General features: G+C 40.4%; 1 long non-coding RNA gene and 2 other non-coding genes across 3 annotated transcripts in view; 1 reads left to right on the top strand and 2 right to left on the bottom strand.

Annotated features, from left to right (window-relative positions):
• Window positions 1–19,282, bottom strand: part of LOC126014132 (uncharacterized) — an 82,328-nt gene that overhangs the window by 34,683 nt on the left and 28,363 nt on the right. The window lies entirely within an intron of this gene.
• Window positions 1,201–1,307, bottom strand: LOC126015005 (U6 spliceosomal RNA). The gene has a single exon (XR_007497915.1). It is a non-coding gene; the product is annotated as a U6 spliceosomal RNA (small nuclear RNA).
• Window positions 18,272–18,378, top strand: LOC126015159 (U6 spliceosomal RNA). Its single transcript, XR_007498052.1, has one exon. It is a non-coding gene; the product is annotated as a U6 spliceosomal RNA (small nuclear RNA).

The following is a 19,282-nucleotide window of genomic DNA, read 5'->3' as shown; positions in this document are numbered from 1 at the left end:
GGAGCAGAGATGAAGGACCCATTTCAATGCAACAAGAATGCACTGAGGTCCCACCCCAGGTGCAAGGCGCTGCAAGAGGCTGGCAGCAGGGGCAGAGACAGATGGCCATGTCAAATTCATAGCTCCATGTAGCTAAGGAAGGCGAGTCCCTGGCATTGCACTGCACCAATTCAACAGTGGAGCTCTTTACTCCCATTGTCCAACCACATACTCAGAGTCAGGGGGAGCCATGGACTTTGAGAGTCATGGAGAACTAGGTGGCACACTTTTGCTCTTTGTCCAGGGTGGCCTGCTCACAGCATCTGTGGTGGGCTTCCCTAATGCAGGTGGCAAATGCATATCTCCCTATATGCTCTCCTTGACACACTTAGGTAATCTCCAACCCCAGGAATTGCAAAGGGCTTTTAGGGTGTCCTCACCCCATCTGCCCTTGTATTTCCATACATAGAGCTCAGCAGTTTAATGCTATGTTGATTTCTGAGTGACAGCAAGTGGATGTTTGAAATTGGATTAAGCATTGCAACACTCTAGAATGAAACTGTCCTTGAAATGTAAAGGAGTAGAAATGCTATATAATAAGTCTGGGAATGTAATTCTACTGAAAAGTAGGAACAAACTTTTTACCCTCCACCCAAATGAACCCTTCAACCTGGGTGCATTCAAACACTCATCACAAGAAAATAAGTTTAAAAATATCCATTGACACTAGGTGTTTGGAATTTTCTGCAGAAGAAGGCTGAAATCTAAGTAAAAATTTCTCCCCAAATCCTCTTATAAAGACTATTTAGTATTGCTAAAGCCAATATCTGGGTGACATCATGTTCAAGTATAAACTATGAACGTTGATGGTCTCTTGGAGTTTTGTGCTGTGGGATTTAAAATTCCAATCCTGACAGAGAGCTATGTGGGGGAAAACCCTGATTAAATCAGAGAATTCTGCCTACAGAAATGCAATCATCTCAGGCACCTGCCTCTGGAAGTGGCTTAACAGAACCAGTTTTGTACTACTGCAAAGACCCTGGAAATGCAGGAAAAATAGGCTTCAGGTGGAAAGTGGCCTTACTCTTGGGAAAGAAGTTCTTTGATCAGAGGGTGCTCATAATCAACCACTGTGCTATCTCTCCGGCCCCTGTAATCAATAGGCTGAGTTTGGGGCTCCATGGAAGTACTGTGCACTTAGAGAACCCCCTTTTTTAATTTAAAAATATGAAACGCTTCATGGATTTGCATGTCATCCTTGCGCAGGGGCCATGCTAATCTTCTCTGTATTGTTCCAATTTTAGTATATGTGCTCCCGAAGTGAGCACTAGAGGACCCTTTTTCTGAGAAATTTTGAGACTAATTTGAGGTGCAGAGGTAGGACCATATACTGCAGGTTAGCTCTGGAGTCACAGAATAACAGAAAGTTATCTCCTGTCATCTTTGCCTATGGAAAAGAGTTCTAATCAATTATAGACAAACTCAAACCTCATCCCTGATTTCATTTTTGCTTTCATCATAAAGTTCTAGGATTAATGACCAGAAAAATTCCCCTTCCAAATCCAGAAATCTACTTCCTCATCTTTCAGACCATATGTCCAGGGTGACTACTAAGGAAATGGATGACAAACATTTTGTGCTTAGAGATAGCATTCAGATGTCTACCAGCAGGCATGTTTAGAATTCCAAGAACGGATGGGTATAAAAGGAGCTGGCTCAACAAACTTGGTAAAGAAAAAAAAAACCAACAACACACACACACACACATATGCAACTAAATGTGACACAATGGACCCTTTGTTTTTTTCTGGGCTCTTCATAGAGAAATGTCCCAATTCAAAATTACAAAGGGCTGAAATGACCATTCATCAAAGACTTCTTGGATTGCTGTGCAGTGATTAACCACAGAGAACTGGTCACTAGAGAGAACTGATAAAACCTGAATTTATTTGGAAGCCAGAACCTTCTTGTCAAACTGCATTCCAAAGACAAGGAAGGAAGTCACACAGGCTGTGAAATGACTCTAGAATTGGCAGGATCAAATCCTCACCTTCCAACACACCCTCCTTCATAGGAAGGCAGAATCCAGAGATCACTTAAAGATGGCATAAAGCCTCCTCTTCTTTCCATCCTGGGTCTGGGGTTCTTAACAGAGACACAGAAATCCATGACTTTCTACAAACATGCCCATGTTATTAACACAATGGTGTGTAAAGAATGCAGATGCTGGGGCTAGGAATGGGGCTCAAGTGGTAGAGCATATAGCTTCAACAATGAGCATCACTGGGAGTGGTCCACACAACCACAAAAGGAAAAAAGAAATGTGAATGCCAAACACATCATGGGACACTGAATGGGCTGAGTTCAATACGGTGCTTCCAGTTGCTTTGTTGTCCCCCTACGAAGGTGGAGGGAGTTTCACTAGAGATTCAGTAGTAGAAACTGGTGATCAGAAGAAAATTTGCCACATCCATGACTTTAGTGAATATATCTTGAAATCAATTAGTTCATTAAGTATTTCAATTGCAAGTAGAAGATTGGCCTTTAAAAAAAAATAAAAGCACTGTCAGCTCTATCTCTATGGTCATACCCCTTGCATTTACTGGTTGCTAAAGTGGAAGAAGGGTGACTTTTGGTGACTGAGAAAACACTCATGGCTGACATTGCATTGTCTCCATCTTTACCCTCAGTGAGTACCTGTCCACCCCATCCTACAAACTGTAGTGCAAATTACAAAGTTTACTAACTAACCAGGACCAAACAGTCATATGAACATTGAGTGGAAATAAAAAATGATGACAAACACCAAGCCCAAAGTCAACAACAACAGAATCGATACCCAATCTACAACAAGCTATACACATAAAGGACTAGTTAAACTAGCAGCCCAGGTGGCAAATGAAGAAGATATGGAAAACATGTAGGGAACAGGGTGGAGGGAGGACAACACTGGTGTGGGAATGGCCTTGATTCATTGTCACTCTGTACCTTAAATATTACTGTGAAAGATTCGTAATTCACTTTGGTCACAATAAAATTATTAATAAGATTACTAACTTTGTGATTACCTCTTAAGCCTGGGATGTTTAGAAATTATGGATACTTGTAGAAGGAGAGTTCACACATTCATTATTGCCTAATGCCTGTATTGGGGACAGGGTGAAGGGATGAGAATGGTCTCTGAAGCAATAAGAAATCTTTTGTTTTTGGTTTGGGGGTCACATAAGGGTGTACTTGGGGCTGATTCTTGTTCCTTGCTGATAGATCATGCCTGGTGGGGCTTGGTTAACTCTAAGCAAATGTGCTGGGGTTGAACTAGGGTTAGTTGCAATGAAAGGTAACACTTTACCTTTCTACTATCTCTCCAGCCAAACAATCAGAAACCTTTTGACAGAGAACTTGAAAGTGGACATAAGGGGTTTCTGTTTGAAGATGCTAGTTATAATTCAGTTGGGGCCTCAGGTCCTGCCCAGATGGATGGAATTTCAGGTTCAGGTTGAATGTAAGCATCTGGCAAAAGTTATGACTTAATATAATGTAGCTTTCTGAAGTGCTTCCTGACAGCAGGGAAAAGAAAGCTATGCTTCATGTACCTAAATTGTGGCTTGCATGAAGCTATTCTCTCTGCAAAGTCCTGCATAGTTTTATTTTGTTTTGTATTTTTTGTTTGTTGTGGTTTTTGTTTGTCTTTTGAAACACCTGATGGTGCTAAGGATTTAGTCCCGGCTCTGTGCTCCTGGTGGTGCTTGCTGGGGGTGGGTATGGGGTAAACCACATGCAGTATTAGGGATCCAACAGGAGTTTGTGCAAGCAGGGCAAACACCTTCACTCCTATGCTATCTCTCTGGTTCCTAGAGCACATATCTTATACTAACATATCAATATGTTAGTATCAATATCAATAAAATATCAATATCAATAAAATATATGAAGAATAATTGGTTCTAGTAGCCGCCCCATAGGTTGTCCCATGTGAACTTTAGAGAACTTAGTTTACACATTGAGACAGAAAGCAATTGGCAAGACGAGCAATTTACCACCGTTGATACTGCCAGGGAGAGGCACAGAGAAGCCCTTGTGTCCTTCTTACATGGAGCAGAATTCTGTGGGCCACCCTAGAAACTTCCAGTCAGATGATAGGAGTGGCCTCAGTTAGCCACATGGCAGGATACCAGCAGGTCACACCCCAGGGCTAAAAGCCTCTTCCACAGCGAGGGTTCTGGGACCTCCATGCAGCTGGCTGAGATCCAAGGAACATCTGAGAATAAAGCACTTCTCTATTTTTTTTTTCAGATGGCTTGTCTAAAAGATGATTAAATAACATGACTTTTCCTGCTGTAAATCTGGAAATATAAGTAGACAGCTGTCAGCATAGTGACATCAGAGGTTTCTAAATGTTTTGATAAGATCTGATGTCAATTAGGACATTAGGAAAAGTCAGAACACTTTCATACAAGGCTGCATTCAGATTTGTGTTTAAAATAGTCAATAAGAGGGCCAGAATAATATTATGGAGGGTAGAGTACTTGCCTTGCATGTGGCTGACTTGGAGCAGAACCTTAAGTACCATATGATCCCTTACACACTGCCAGGAATAAAACCTGAGAACCGAGCCAAAAGTAACCCAAAATTCCCCAGTAAATAAAATAGCAAATAAAAATGCTGATAATCAACCTGTTTTCTATTTCCTCCTTCCAACACATTCTAAGTAAGGAACCAAATTAGGGGTGGGTAGGTCTGATGGAGATTGGAAGTTACAAAGAATTAGTCCTTAATGATAGGCATGTCTCAATCTAATGCTTGTTAACATTGATTTCATTTCTTCCAGGCATAGGCCCAACAGTTGGGTCTAATATGCAAGATGCAGCAGAAAGTAGGGATGCAGCGCCTCTGATGAGGGACATAGGAAGGAAGGATTCCTTGATATCTCCAAGTTCTTTGCTGAGGTAGAGCAGAGCTATGGACATGTGTGTTTGTGATTTGGTTTACAGGCTAACTCTGTTTAGCCAGAGGCCAGAAGGAAGATGTAAGGAAAAGTTCCTAGGCACTCTGAGATCAGGGGAGATGCTGGCAGGAGTCAATCTGGGGGATTCTCCTGCAATTTTCTAGGGTTTCTGAAGGAGATTGTGAAGGAGAAAAGCAGAAAGGCTTTGGAGAGGAGCTGGCTCCCAGGCCACAAGGTGGCCTGGTAAGGGTGGATGCAGAGTTGGGGATGTGGATGGGTGGGTGGGTGAGTTTTCAGCATAGAGATTTGACAGTGGGATGTGCCTTAGAGGCTAATATGATTGATTTCATGTCATCCAGAAGATACTGAGGATACATTTGATTTTTACAAAATACATAGATATTTCCTGTAGAGTTTGAAAATGTTACTGGGGTTGAAAAGTAGAATTCTACACTGAAAAAAAATGAAGAATACTGTCTCAACTTGAGTATGTGTAAATATCATTTCTATTCTCTATTCATATCTCAAGTTCCAGATCATATTTAGGGCAGAGCCTTCTTTGGATGAGGCAAAAGGAGACCAGTCTGCCAGGGGGCATGCTCCAATGACAGCCTGCACTGTGAACACTTTAAACTTAAGATTTAGAAAGGACCAAGTTCAAGAGTCCCATCTTGAGAAACACATCACTTAAAAAGTGTTATGGGAAAGAAGAAGAGGAAGAAGAAAATGAAGAAGAGGTGGAGAAAGAAAAAGAAGAGGAGGAAGAAAAGAAGAGGAGGAGAAAGAATAAGAGAAAGAAGAGGAGAAAAAAAGAAAATGGATTGAAGTTTATTTTTAATTTATTTTCTTATAATAGTGTCTTTATTTAAAAACCGTGATTACGGGGCCGGGCGGTGGCGCTGGAGGTAAGGTGCCTGCGCTAGCCTAGGACGAACCACGGTTCGATCCCCCAGCGTCCCATATGGTCCCGCAAGAAGCCAGGAGCAACTTCTGAGCGCATAGCCAGGAGTAACCCCTGAGCATCACAGGGTGTGGCCCAAAAACCAAAAAAAAAAAAAAAACCAAAAAAAAAACAACCGTGATTATAACATGTTTGTAGTTGGGTTTCAGTTAAAAACAAATACAGTTGGGGTGGAGGTAGGACATCACTGGTGGTGGGAATGCCCTTAATTTATTGTCACTATGTACCTTAAATATTACTGTGAAATATTTGTAATTTACAAAAAAAATAAATTAAAAAAAAAGAAAACAAAGTGCTATGGGGCCGGAGAGAGAGCACAGCAATAGGGCAATTGCCTTGCATGTTGTCTACCTGGGATGGTCCTGGGTTCAATCCCCAGCATCCCATATGGTCCCCTAAGCCTGCCAGGAGTGATTTCTGAGCACAGCGCAAGGAATAACCCCAAGTGCTGCTGGGTGTGACCCCCCCAAAAACAAAACAAAACTGCTCTGAATGATGTTTTCTGGGAGAAAGTGGAGGGCTCTAAGCATTGCTCAAGTTCAGTAGGCCATTTGCAGTGATAGTTGTGGGTCAGAGAATTCAATAGTTGAATCCAATAGTGCTGGAGGCCACTAGGGTCACACCTGGGGTGCATGAGAACCAAGCAGTGCTGGGGATTAAACTCGGGCCTCTGCATGAGAAGCATGTGCTCCAGACCTTTGAGCATCTCCCTGCTTTCCTGAATAAAATTTCAATGGCAATTGTTGATTAATAATGACGTAAAGGAGCCATAGAGAGAGCACAGTGGTAGGGCATTTGCCTTGCATGCAGCTGACCCAGGACGGACAGTGGTTCAAATGCTGGCATCCATATGGTTCCCCCGTGACTGCCAGGAGCGACTTTTGAGTGCAAAGCTAGGAAAAACCCTAAGCGCCGCTGCTGGGTGTGACCCAAAAAAACAAAAGCAAAACAACAACAACAAAAAAGACTTCAATTTTCTGAGGATAAAAATTGATATGACAAGATTTGTTATATTAAAAGCAAGAATAAAACATCAACATGTCTATGAAACATGACAAAAATGGCTTCCCTCCCTCGGTCCTTCCACCACTAAGAGAAAAGGAATACCTATCTGAGTAGGGTGTGACAAGCAGAAATGCTGTGACCTCTGGGCTGGAAAAAAGGTCATCAGAACTGGGTGGTACTGAGGAGGAAGCTGGTACACAAATTTCAGGGCTAGTGGATACTGAAATGTATGGGATGGGGGGTATTTAAGTCCTCCATTTTTTTTGGGATGAGAGCAGGTATGAAGCAGGTATGAAGGAGGTATGATCCAACCTGCCAGAAAGGCTCAGCTCTCAGAAGAGGAATAGTGTCTGGGATCTGTGAGGAGGCCAAAAACATAGGCTGCCCTTGGTGGGGTTAGGCCATCATTTAATGTAGTGTGGGCATAAGACCAGGGGAACAATGGGATCTTTGCTTCTATGTCCCCCCTTTACCACATTCAGGAGGGTCACAACTGGCTTCTTCCCCATTGTGAGTAAGGGGGAAATCCCATCCAGCTGACTTTCACAGACCACATGTTCTCCAGGCAGATGTTAATGAAAAAGTGTTAAGTGGATTTTTTTTAATCCTCACACACTGACTGGCTTCTTACAAAATCCGGAAGTAAACAGAAGTAAACCAGGGAAAGCTTGTTATTAAGAGAAAAACAAGGAGATAGTAGGAATCCAAGATGGAGCTTTTCTTTTGATGGCTGAGACAGCTGAGAGGTGGTACATTCCCTTCAATCATGAGAATGAACTCAGAATAAAAGCCACATCACCGAACCAGAGCTGCATGATGGCTGTGGTGGCATGAAGTATGGTGCCTCTCTGTGCATGAAATCCACCTGGCAAGGGTAGATTCTCCTCACTCCCCATGCTCTGGGTTCACTATAGGAGAATCCCCTCCATAGGGTAAGAAACAGGAAAGTCCCTCGGCTTTGTTTCAGGGGATGCCCTCCAGAGAAAAGGTTGCATACTCTACTTGCAACCGAGGCCTAGCATGCTGGCCTAAATCACAGAAATTTCCAATGAAAATACTCTCCCTTTGTTTATTAGGGAAGGCATACTTTGGATAAGCCATTTTTATCTGAATGAGCAGAGCAATATGGCTGAGAACCATCTGCTCCCAACCACTCTTGGTCCAAACCCATAGTCTTTTCCCACCCCTCTTGCTTGGGCATGTAACTAGGGTCTTGTTGCTCCACCTTCCAACAATGGCACTGTTGTCAGACTTTGACTTATATAGGACTTGTTTGAAAAGAAATCAAAGCTATCCTATATTAAGAATTACTGGGAAGGCTGATTTCTCTTTTTTTCCTTTGGCTATTGTCACCTACAGTGGCCAGGCCAAAAAAGACCTCAGTCATCTTGGACTGAGAGGCACGTTCAAACACTGGGAAGAAAGTGCACAGTAGTTGAACCACACCTGCGCCTGACCTTTCCTGCCAATGAACCCCTTTTGTTGAATGGTGGTCTTGGAATCTGTGAAAAGCTTCATAAACATGAGAAAGGTTCTGGGTGGTTAAAAACATCTAAATACCGAAAACTCAATATTTTTTTCTTTTTTTACAAATGTTCACAGTATTTTATGTTTCATTCCTGGGTACAAAATCAAACTTTAGATTTGATTTAGATACACACCAGGTTTCCTTTTAGGTCAGGGGTCTCAAACTCAATTTACCTGGGGGCTTCAGGAGGCAAAGTGGGGGTGAGGCAGGGCCGCATAAGGGATTTCACTTACCAAATATTCGCAATAAAAAATCGCCTTAGTAAGGAAAAAATCGCAAAAAAAATCTCATTAAACATTTTCATACCCCAAACGGAACTGCTTGGGGTATGCGAATGTTTAATGCGATTTTTTTCTTACTAATGCGATTTTTATTGCGATTATTCGGTAAGCGAATAATCGCGAATACTGCGATATTTGAAGGCCGGCCAGGGGCCACAAAATGTTATACGGAGGGCCGCAAACGGCTTGCGAGCCATGAGTTTGAGACCGCTGTTTCCCTCTCCAAATACAAGCACAACCCTGAGGTTGGCAGGTAATTTTCCCTTCATTTCTGAATATTTATACTACTTATACATTAAACTATGTGTCTCTTCTGCTTGTATATATATCTGTATTTTATCATTCACTAATATATACACATTTTAATTATAAGTAGCAACTCCAGTCACCAATAATATATACATATTACTTATAAGTAGCAACTCCAGTCACCAATATACTTTTGAGGTTTATCCACATTGATCCTTATCACTTTAACTGCCACTCAGAATTGTACTGATTGAATGTACCAGAAAGTAATTTTTTACTTCCTATAAAGAGCCATTTGTCACAGGTGTTGCATATAATGCTCATAAGAAATGAGTAAAAGGGGGCTGGAGAAATAGCATGGAGATAGGGTGTTTGCCTGGCATGCAGAAGGATGGTGGTTCGAATCCCAGCATCCCATATGGTCCCCGAGTCTGCCAGGAGTGATTTCTGAGTGTAGAGCCAAGAGTAACCCCTGAGCACTGCCGGGTATGACCCCCAAACAAACAAACAACAACAACAAAACAAAAAATAAATGAGTAAAAGACTCATATGTTATTAAAGAATTCATATGAAAGAAAGAAAGAAAGAGAAAGAAGAAAGAAAGAAAGAAAGAAAGAAAGAAAGAAAGAAAGAAAGAAAGAAAGAAAGAAAGAAAGAAAGAAAGAAAGAAAGAAAGAAAGAAAGAAAGAAAGAAAGAAGAAAAGAAAGTTTCTTGGATGGTTTCGATTAGTTCTTTGCTCCATGTAATATTGAAAATATCTTTTCCCACTTTGTATTGCGACCTTTTACAAATAGTTTCTATCTTTATTCATTAGTTTAATTCTTTATATCTTAATACTTATCAACTTCATTTATGATTTGCATTATTATTTCTTAACTAAGATATCCTTTCCTTCCTAAGGTCATAAAGTTATTTATTTTTCTTTTAATATTTTTAAACTTTTGTCTTTCACATTTAGGCTTTCAGTCCATCTGGAATTTATTTTTTTTGTATGAAATGTGAGAAATCTAAATTTATAGTTCCAGATAGGAAAAAGCAGGCATTCAGCACAATTTACTGACTTGGCTCTCTTTTCCCACAAATCGATAATGTCATTTCTAAAATGCAATTGATAGGTACAGAGGTTAAAGGATCAGATAAGAGAACACATACAAAACATCTTTGCGAATATCACTTTTAAACAATATAATAAAGGCCAAAGGAAGGCATTTAAAAAAAAAAAAAGCCCATGTCATGGAATTGAGAATAAGTATAGTTTAACTCTCCAGGACATAAAATCTTAAACCAATCAATCAGGAATCACTTTATTAGCATTAGTTGCCTGATAAGGCCCATCATTCCTCAAGGAAAATAATCCTGAAATAACTAATTCAGTTCCCATCTTGAATTGCTAGCTTCCTTGTTTTAGCCTACCCTCTGGTTATACAGATATTTTGTATAGTTCATCAAAGTTTTTTATATGCTATATTGAATGCTGTCCATTTGGAATCAACTCATGAGGTTTTTAGTATCCCTTAGTCTATCTTGTAGTTGTGTTAACTTAATAATCATCTTTACACATAAGCCTATTTCATTAGGCAAGGATAATTTCAATTCTTTGTCTTGATTTTCTTGGCCCCTTTTCATATGAAGTTTAAGGTCAGTTCATTAAAATCTAAGAAAAGTTTTAGCAAAGATTTCATTACAATTATACTTCCTACTAATTTGGGGAAAATCTCCAGATTGGTTTATGTCTCTTTCTTAGGTATATTTCTTTCTTCTTCAACATTTTTTTCAAAAGTATATCAGACACATTTCATGCCTTTGTCCTTAATTTCTGAGATGCTTAGTTTTCATAGCTTATAGGATCTTTTAAATGTCATTTTCTTTTCAAGAAACGGATTGGAGGAGGAGAAGAAACACAAATATGAAAGGATGCAGGCTAGGGGTCAAGGAGTTTCAGGTGCATTGGTGGTATTAAGGAAGGACAGAACTGAATAGTCAAGCCAAAGATTTAACAACGTTGAAATTGTGAGAACCAAAGTTAAAGTTAAAAAGGTGCCTACATGTTGGGGCAGGAGGGTGATATGAAATGAACTTGGGGAGCATTGGTAGTGGGATTAGATTGTATGACGGAACCTTAAATATAAATAAATTTATAAATCATAGTGCTTTAAATAGAAATTTTCTTTAAAAAAAGATGGAAGAGAAAAAAAAACAACATTTTTTTTTTCCACATCTGGCAGTACTCAGGGCTTCTGCATGATTCTGCTTGGGGATCATTCCTGATGGGGATTGAGGGACTATATGATCCAATAATTGAATGTAGGCCAGCTGTTTGAAAGGCCTTACTTACTGTACTATCTCTCTGGTTCTAAATATATTTTTGTAATTAATAAAATAACAGCACATAAGAGATGATTCTTTTTATAAAATTATTAGGGGCCACACCAAATAATGCTCAGGGATGAAACTCATGGCTCTGTATATTCTAGGCCTGTGCTCTATCATGATTCATATCTTTGATAGAATTCCTTTTATATAACATTTTCTTAGGCTTATTATAGAGCATCAGAAATTCTTACAGAAAATATTAATTATATAATAAGTGCTTTAAAACTATTTCCATAGTAAAGTTTTACAAATCCATATAAAAAGTTTAATTCTAGAAAGGAGCTAAAAATTCTAGAAAGAAGCTATTATTTGCTGTCAGACTCCAGAGAAAAGGAGGATTGGTTCTCACAACCAATGGTGTTTTCAGACAGAATCAACCAGCCTAGCTACCAAAGCCACATTTCCAGTCCCTGGTTCTCACCCACGGGCTATGGCAAAAGGACCTGATGCTGTCCAGGTCTTTTGTGGATGTGTGCCTGAACCTTCATTCTAAGCATCCAGGTCCAATTCAGCCAATAAGAACTGCTGATATTCCTTCAACTTATTGGGATAGCACAAAGCAGAAGGGATGCAAAACCCTAGCAGAAAGCCCTAAAATCAGAAAGTCTGTGAACTATACTAGTTCCAGTACTCTCTCCTCATCCTTTATAACAAAGGAGCAGAGGCAATGAATGAGGAGCTCTGTAAAAGACCATGATTCTTTTTACCTTCTCTAGAGGACAGTCAGTTATATTGAAAAAGGGATCTGAAAAAGCAGACAAAGCAGGGGCAAAAAGAAGAGCATCCCACATCTCTGTATAATCTGGTGAAAGCCACTGGTCAGAGCTGCCTTCCAGACTTCCAACAATTACACCAGAATTTTAAGCCTAGTTACAGACACTATATTGGCATTACTGAAAAATACACACAGAAAGGAAAGTGGCTTATTTCTGGGATCAGCACGAAGTTCGCAGAGCAGCAGACCTGAGTCTGCTGTTAAGAATGCAGGCATAGAGATCTACTACTCTAGAAAATATTAGGGAGAGAAAGAATGAAAAAAAGAAATGTTAGAGAATGAAAGATTGGAAACAGCAAAAGGAAAATGAAACCCACTCATTATCTTTGGCCTGGGCAGATTTATAGCATGCCCTTTCGTTCACTTGGTTCCTACTCAACCCTGTGAGCCACCAGCTCACAACAAAGATAAACACTTGCTGAGAGGTGCAAGAAATCCAGACTCTTAATGCCAGCTCCATTCCCCCAAGAAATTACCTCAAGAAAGCAGCACTCTCCTGTGATTACCTTGGGCTAAAGTGAGGATCTGGAGATAGAGGCATGTCATTGGCTTTGGACAAGTTGATCATTCCCACTAATTTAAGTCATGACCTTATATATTTGATGTTCTCTCTAAACATCATTCAGCAAGGAGGTTTGCTGAGAATGATGGTGGTGGAAGTCAGGGACCATCCCTGCTGCCTCCCCACTTCCTAGAACTAGTAGCATCACCGTCCTCAATGGTCATAATCACTATCACTATCAACACGAGCAGCATTAATCCAGATAAGGAATGAGGATGTCTACTGTGACATATGCTACTTCAAACATTTCCTACTCACATCTCAACATCTTTGGATGTTACTACTATCATTACTAGTTTATTGATGATGCCCCTCAAGGTTTAATTATCCAAACTTCTGACCAGGAACCAAACCCACCTACTCTATCTAAATTACCAGATATAGACAGTCCCTCATGAGGTTACAGATAGTTCCTTACTAGGTTCAAATAAGCCCAAAGTTGTACACAGAAAACCAGAGTCCTGGGATGAACTGGCTTCACCCACTTTGTACCACACATCATCAATTATCTATTGTTATTCTCGCCTGCTTTTCGAGAGAGTTAGAGATTTTTATCTCATCCTACCCCAAATGACTTTTCCTGAAATTGCATGCAAGCGAGCGCGCGCGCGAGCACACACACAAACACACACACACACACACACACACACACAAACACACACACACAATTTTGGGAAAGGCAATTTTCTCCGTTTTGCAAAGTTTTCCTATGAGGAGGCAACCTTAGTGTCGTTACCTACCCTTAACTTGGCTTTACCATAGGCCCTTGCTGTCCCTTGTAGCTCTAATATGCCTCATGAGGTGCATGTGCCCCTTGCTTGCAACAGAAAGCTTTGGTTTTTGTCTCAGGCCTGCTCTTTGCAGGTTTTCTCCCTAGGAAGACAACGCTGCTAAGCTCAGAGCTATCTTCAAAACCTGGACAGGTTGGGCAAACAGAAATGGAAAGTTCTGTCACATCCCAAATGTAAAATGCGGTCCTTAATCGCGGCTTCAACTCTCCATGCTTTGGCAACCCGCCTGAGCAAATGTGTTAACTGGCTCTTCTAAATGCCTGTCCTCAGAATTGCTCCTCTTCTTGGTTACAGAACTGGGGGAAGCCTGAGCTGTGAGGAGGGGTGTGCGTGGGCACGTTATGGCTTGTAGCTGGATGACAGCCATCAGCACTTTCCAGCCCAGAGCAAAATGTACGAGCAAAACGCGACCCAAATAGAGAACAGTGGAGGCAGTTCTTTGCCAATTTGAAATGGGAGGCACAACCAAGAGAATGAGTATGGTCACTGATTGCCCTCTGTCTTAGTTTGAAAGAAAAAAACCCATCCCTACCCACTAGTTTGTGTCCTCAAAAAGGTTGCCAGCTTTTAATTATCTTAAGAGAAAATTATCACAGGGAGATCCAGCTCTGAATGCAGTCAAGTGGGGGGGACGGACCCATTTCCACCTCTACCCTCACTTGCTCTGAGACCTGGGGCAACCTACTTAGGTGTGTGGAGTCTCTGTTTTCTCAACCTGAAAACCAAAATAGCAGCATCTCCCATCACACAGCGTCCAAGAACACTTAATGAAATCATCTGTGAAAAGTCCTTGAGAACTGTTGGTGTCTGAATACTTGCGAACAGACCATCCAAATGCAGAAATTACTGTCTAGAAAAACACAAAAGGTGCTTCTAAATGTGACATCACACCAGTGTACCCACAATTAAAAATGTTCACCAAAGTTGTGTGTTTTAGTATCTGCCTATTCAGTATATGCCAATTACAAATGGTTACAGGATCAGAATTGGGGAGAGCCAAGTTCTGTGTGAAGATTAATGATGAGGTTTAAAGAACCACTATTCACTCCAGAGGTAAAAAAATAACACAGAAACGACATGGTCTTCCCCTCCACAAGGGAACAATGAAATATAGGTAGGTACTTCCACATGGTAGAGTATTGTTTATCGATGAAAATTGTGTTTCCACAATAAGTGACAACATTTATTGTCATAAGAAGAGGCTGAAAGTAAAATGAAAAGTGGAGTGAAAACAGGATATGAAACTGTGTCTAGTCAGATTCCAATTTCTAGCTAGTAACAGCACAGGCCATAATGACGAGAGACATTGGATACCGATTTTATCAGCTGTCATTCCCCGAGGTACAACCGTAGGTGGCATTTGCTTTGCTTTTATACTTTGCTGCATTTTCTAAATCATCTAAACTGAACATATATTATTTGAGAGTCAGAGAAAAAAATCATAGTAAGAAATGAATGCTTGCCATATAACATTTATAAGAAGTGGTGCTTTTATGGAAATAAGGCATCTGCTAAGGCACTATGCTCCCCAAAGGGCATAGAGGTTGTTGTGGAGAATAGAGCTTGCATCTCATCACTAAGTAAAATAGTCTTTGACTCCAATTCTGTGATGACAAAGCTTGGGGAACAGGATTCTTAAGAGAGTCAAAATCATAAACTAAAACCCAATATGTTGCTTTGGACACTGACTAGATAATAGTAAAAAACCTTTCAGGATTAACTTAGGATATCGATCCTCAAGGCACAAGAGAAGTTTCTCAATTAGAGCTTATTGCTAGATATTAATAACAATTTTAATTGGGGCCACTCCCAGGAATGCTTGGGACTTGTGAAGTATAGGACAGTGTGGGGGGGCATTAGATTTCTGGGGCTTGTGGGGCTGGGGATCAAACTCAGGGCCTTCTACTTTTTACGCATGTGCTTTGCCAGTTGGTTTTGAAACAATTATTTTTATACGGCATACTTAAGAGATGCCCTCAGAGATTGCCTTACTGTTTTGTTATCATTACTCTGACTATAAAATCATTTTGTAGAACCATAAAGTGTCTAAAATGTGGGAATGGCCTTAGATTATTTTTTATTTAAAGATAAGATAACGGAGTTTATCTTGAAAGATAAAAAATATTAAAACCCTGCAGCAACGAGTTCCTTTTTTTGTTTGGAATTGTATATTTGCGATCTTCTTCTGGGGAAAAAAAAAAGATCTGAAATAGAATGTCAACTTTGATTTCAGTCTTTGTCTCAAACTGTCTAATGTTGGTGAAGGGACAACATGAAAGAAGATCCCAGCATGAGTTTTCTCTTATCCCAGCAGCAGCACTGTGTGATGCTATGGGATAAAGTACTATTGAATGACTGAGGAGGAATGATGAGCAACAGAAATTCTATTGAGATTAGAACTACAGCCACTGCCAGGGAAGATGCACCTCAAATGCCACTAATCTTCCTGAGCCAAGGCTCATCATCCTGCGGCCCAAGCTACCATGTGCCAGCCAGCCAGCTCTTCTCATAGGACACTGCTGGTGTTGCATTGTCCTTCCTTTGCTCAGACCTCTATTCAGGCAGAGCCTGAGATGGGCCACTCTGGGCCCAAAGAAGAGGGCAGGGACTGATGGGTGAGGATGAAAAATCAGGAACCAGGAAACAGCGGGTACCTAGAATTTCAAAGATGGGGCAGGGCAGGGCCAAAAGTAGAAGGAACCAGTTTGCAAGTTGATGTCCCATCAGGTAACAGTCGATGCAGGTCATGGAACACATGAAAAAGTAGACCAGGTGAGGATATAAGGAATTAAGCACTGGGACAGCTAAAGCTAATTGGAAAAACAAGGTAAAAGACACAGTGGGGACTTCTTGGCATCTTACTTTGGGATTACTCTCATGGCACAAAAGGGTCAACTGAATATAATATATTCAGAGCTCCTGGTGTGTTTCTTGTCCTTTCTCTTACTCTCACCCACTTCCTTCCTTACATCCATCCACCCAGTCATCATTTATTGAGCATGTGACACTAATAATACTGTGTTCTGGACCCATAATTCTGGTTGAAGTGTATTAACTCCTTACCCACAGTATGAGAGTTAAACCCACTGTTTTGGCAAGTCTACCTTTCTCATTGCATGTTTCCCAGGGCCTTTCTCCACACACTCATTTGGTTCTGCCAAGAATCTGTGAAATAAATGCTCTCTTTTTAGGGATTATGAAATTACTCTCATTTTAGGGATATGGAAAATGAATTTAAGAAAAGTACCCAAGAAAAACTGCTAAAGTAACTCGAGTGCTCGTTAAAATATGGAATCCCAAAACTCACTCTCAAATCCACTGAACCAGAACTTCAATCTGGAAAAGGGGCCTAGAAATCTGATTTTATAATGATCATTTATAGTTTTATTTTTTTTGGATGAGGAGGGGAAATACTACCAAGAAGTATTCAGGGAGTCTGGAAGTCACTTCTAGTGATATCTGTCAATCAGGCCAAGTGGTATGATATTGGGGACTGGATGAGGAGGTGCTACTCAAGTCTAGAGTTGCTGAGGTGGGGGTTGGCTAAATTAGTCCTGAGGATCAAACCTGGGTCTTGCCCATGCAAGGATATACCTTTGACTCCTGAATTATAGTCCCAGACCTTTGTTATTTTATTTTATTTATTTTTAAATTAATATCTTTATTTAAACACCATGATTACAAACATATTTGTAGTTGGGTTTTAGTTATAAAAATGAACACCCCCTTCACCAGTGCAACCTTCTCACCACCAATGTTCATCTTCCTCCTCCTCCACCCCCTGCCTGTATTCGAGACAGGCAATCTATTTCTCTCACTCACCACCATTGTCATGATAGTTGTCAGTGTAGTTATTTCTCACCTTTGTTATTTTAAATAATCTTTTTTACTTCGGTACCATAAAGTCCCTGAATGATCATAGTACTGAGAAGCCCATCTGAAACTCTCCTCTTAAGGATGTCTTCATCCAAGTGTTCTTCTCTGAGATGACTGTAAACAACTCTCCATGGATAACTGATAACTTGGACCAGATTTAAATTACTATTCTGGCAACTGAGCTAGCAGATGTGTATTTATGGAGTCCATGTGAGGCATCTAAAGCTAGCAGGCTTTATTTTTTCCATCTCATTGCAAGTTTGTAAGGTTATTTATTTCATTCACATTATTTTGATATTGTTATGAATTTTAATTTTAAATCAATACCTAAGAGGAACCAATGGATTTTTAAAATGGTATATGCTCGATTCAAATGGATGAGAGACAAGAAAGTCAACCACTTCACATGCAAAGTGCCTTTCATTTGAAAGCAATGAGGAAAACATTTGAATAAATTACCTTTGGCCCAATTATATATGGCTGTGGTTGTTCTACAGCTTTATGCTATGTTTTGTGTTCTTGGTAATTTTGCACTTCTAATCTAAAGACCAGTTAATAATTTCACCTTTTCCCATTCTTTCAGCTCCTTACTTCTAGGATTTTAGAAATAGGAAAAGTTGGTTAAAAAGAAAATGAATGAGGCTAAAATGCAAATATTCAGCTTAGGTCTCCCATGGGGCTTATAAGCACAGGGACATTTCCATACGTAAGATAGATGATAGAGTCATAAATATAACTAGACAATAAAATCTGGAAAAGAAATGGTGCTGGTTACAGGCAGATTTTCACTGATGGTGAGGGCTTTGCATCCTATCTATTGGCAGAAACACAGCACTGTTAATGACATACACACCTGGCAGAAGAGGGGAAGGACAAACTTGCCTTTGAAAATCCCAACTAGATATGCTTTAATAAGAAAATTTTTAATGTAAAAGATTTAAGATAGTGCTTGCTTCGGCAGCACATATACTAAAATTGGAACGATACAGAGAAGAATAGCATGGCCCCTGTGCAAGAATGACACGCAAATTTGTGCAGCGTTCCATATTTTTTATAGCGTCAAAATATTTAAGATAATATGAAAGGGGACAAGTTCAGAAAACAGGGCTGGAAGAATAATACAGTGGGTATGGCACTTGCCTTGCACATTTGAGTCCTGAGCTAAGTTTGATTTCTGGGACCCCAAATGGTACCACCAATCCTGCTGGGAATGATCCCTGAGTGTGAGATCCAGAGTAAGCCCTGAGAACTGTCAGTGCTGGAGGGAAAGAGGAAAGAAGGGAGGGAGGGAGGAGGAGAGAGGGAAATAGAGAGAGGAATAAAGAAGAGATAGAATGGAAAAAAGTAGGAAGAAAGGAAGGAAAGAAGGAAAAAAAAGGAAGGAAGGAAAGAAGGAAGGAAAATAGCACAGTGGCTAGGGAATTTGCCTTTTATGTGGCCAGCAGGGTTCAATCCCTGTTATTTTATATGGTCTCCCAAGGACTGCCAGGAATGACCCTTGAGCTCAGAGCCAGGAGTAACCCCTGAGCAGAACTGGGTGTCACCCATAAAAATGGAAAGGAAAGAAAAAGGAAAAGGAAACAGGAAAGGGAAAGGGAGAGGAGGCGAAGGGTGGGGAACGGAGGGAAAGGAAGGCAAAGGGAGGGGAGGGGAGAGGAAGGAAGGGAAGGGAAGGGGAGAAGAAAAGAAAGGAAAAGAAAGGAAAGAAAAGGAAAAGAAAAGAAAAGAAAAAGGGAAAATAAATTAAACAATAGGGTGCCACCTGAGTTAGCTCTGCAGGATTTGCAGAGGCCTAATGGAATAGTGAAAAGCTATGGACATGAAGAAAAATGTCTACTCTGGTACCTAGTGCTCAAGAGCCACTTTGGTACCATTTTTCACAGCTTGAGGACAAAGATTTAAGGATTCACTTCTCAAAGTGCAATTTAGTTTTGCATGTAAAATTCAAAGTAGTAA

Source organism: Suncus etruscus, chromosome 7, assembly GCF_024139225.1.
Source record: "Suncus etruscus isolate mSunEtr1 chromosome 7, mSunEtr1.pri.cur, whole genome shotgun sequence".
Classification (NCBI taxonomy): Eukaryota; Metazoa; Chordata; class Mammalia; order Eulipotyphla; family Soricidae; genus Suncus; species Suncus etruscus.
This window is presented reverse-complemented; position numbering and strand designations above follow the sequence as displayed.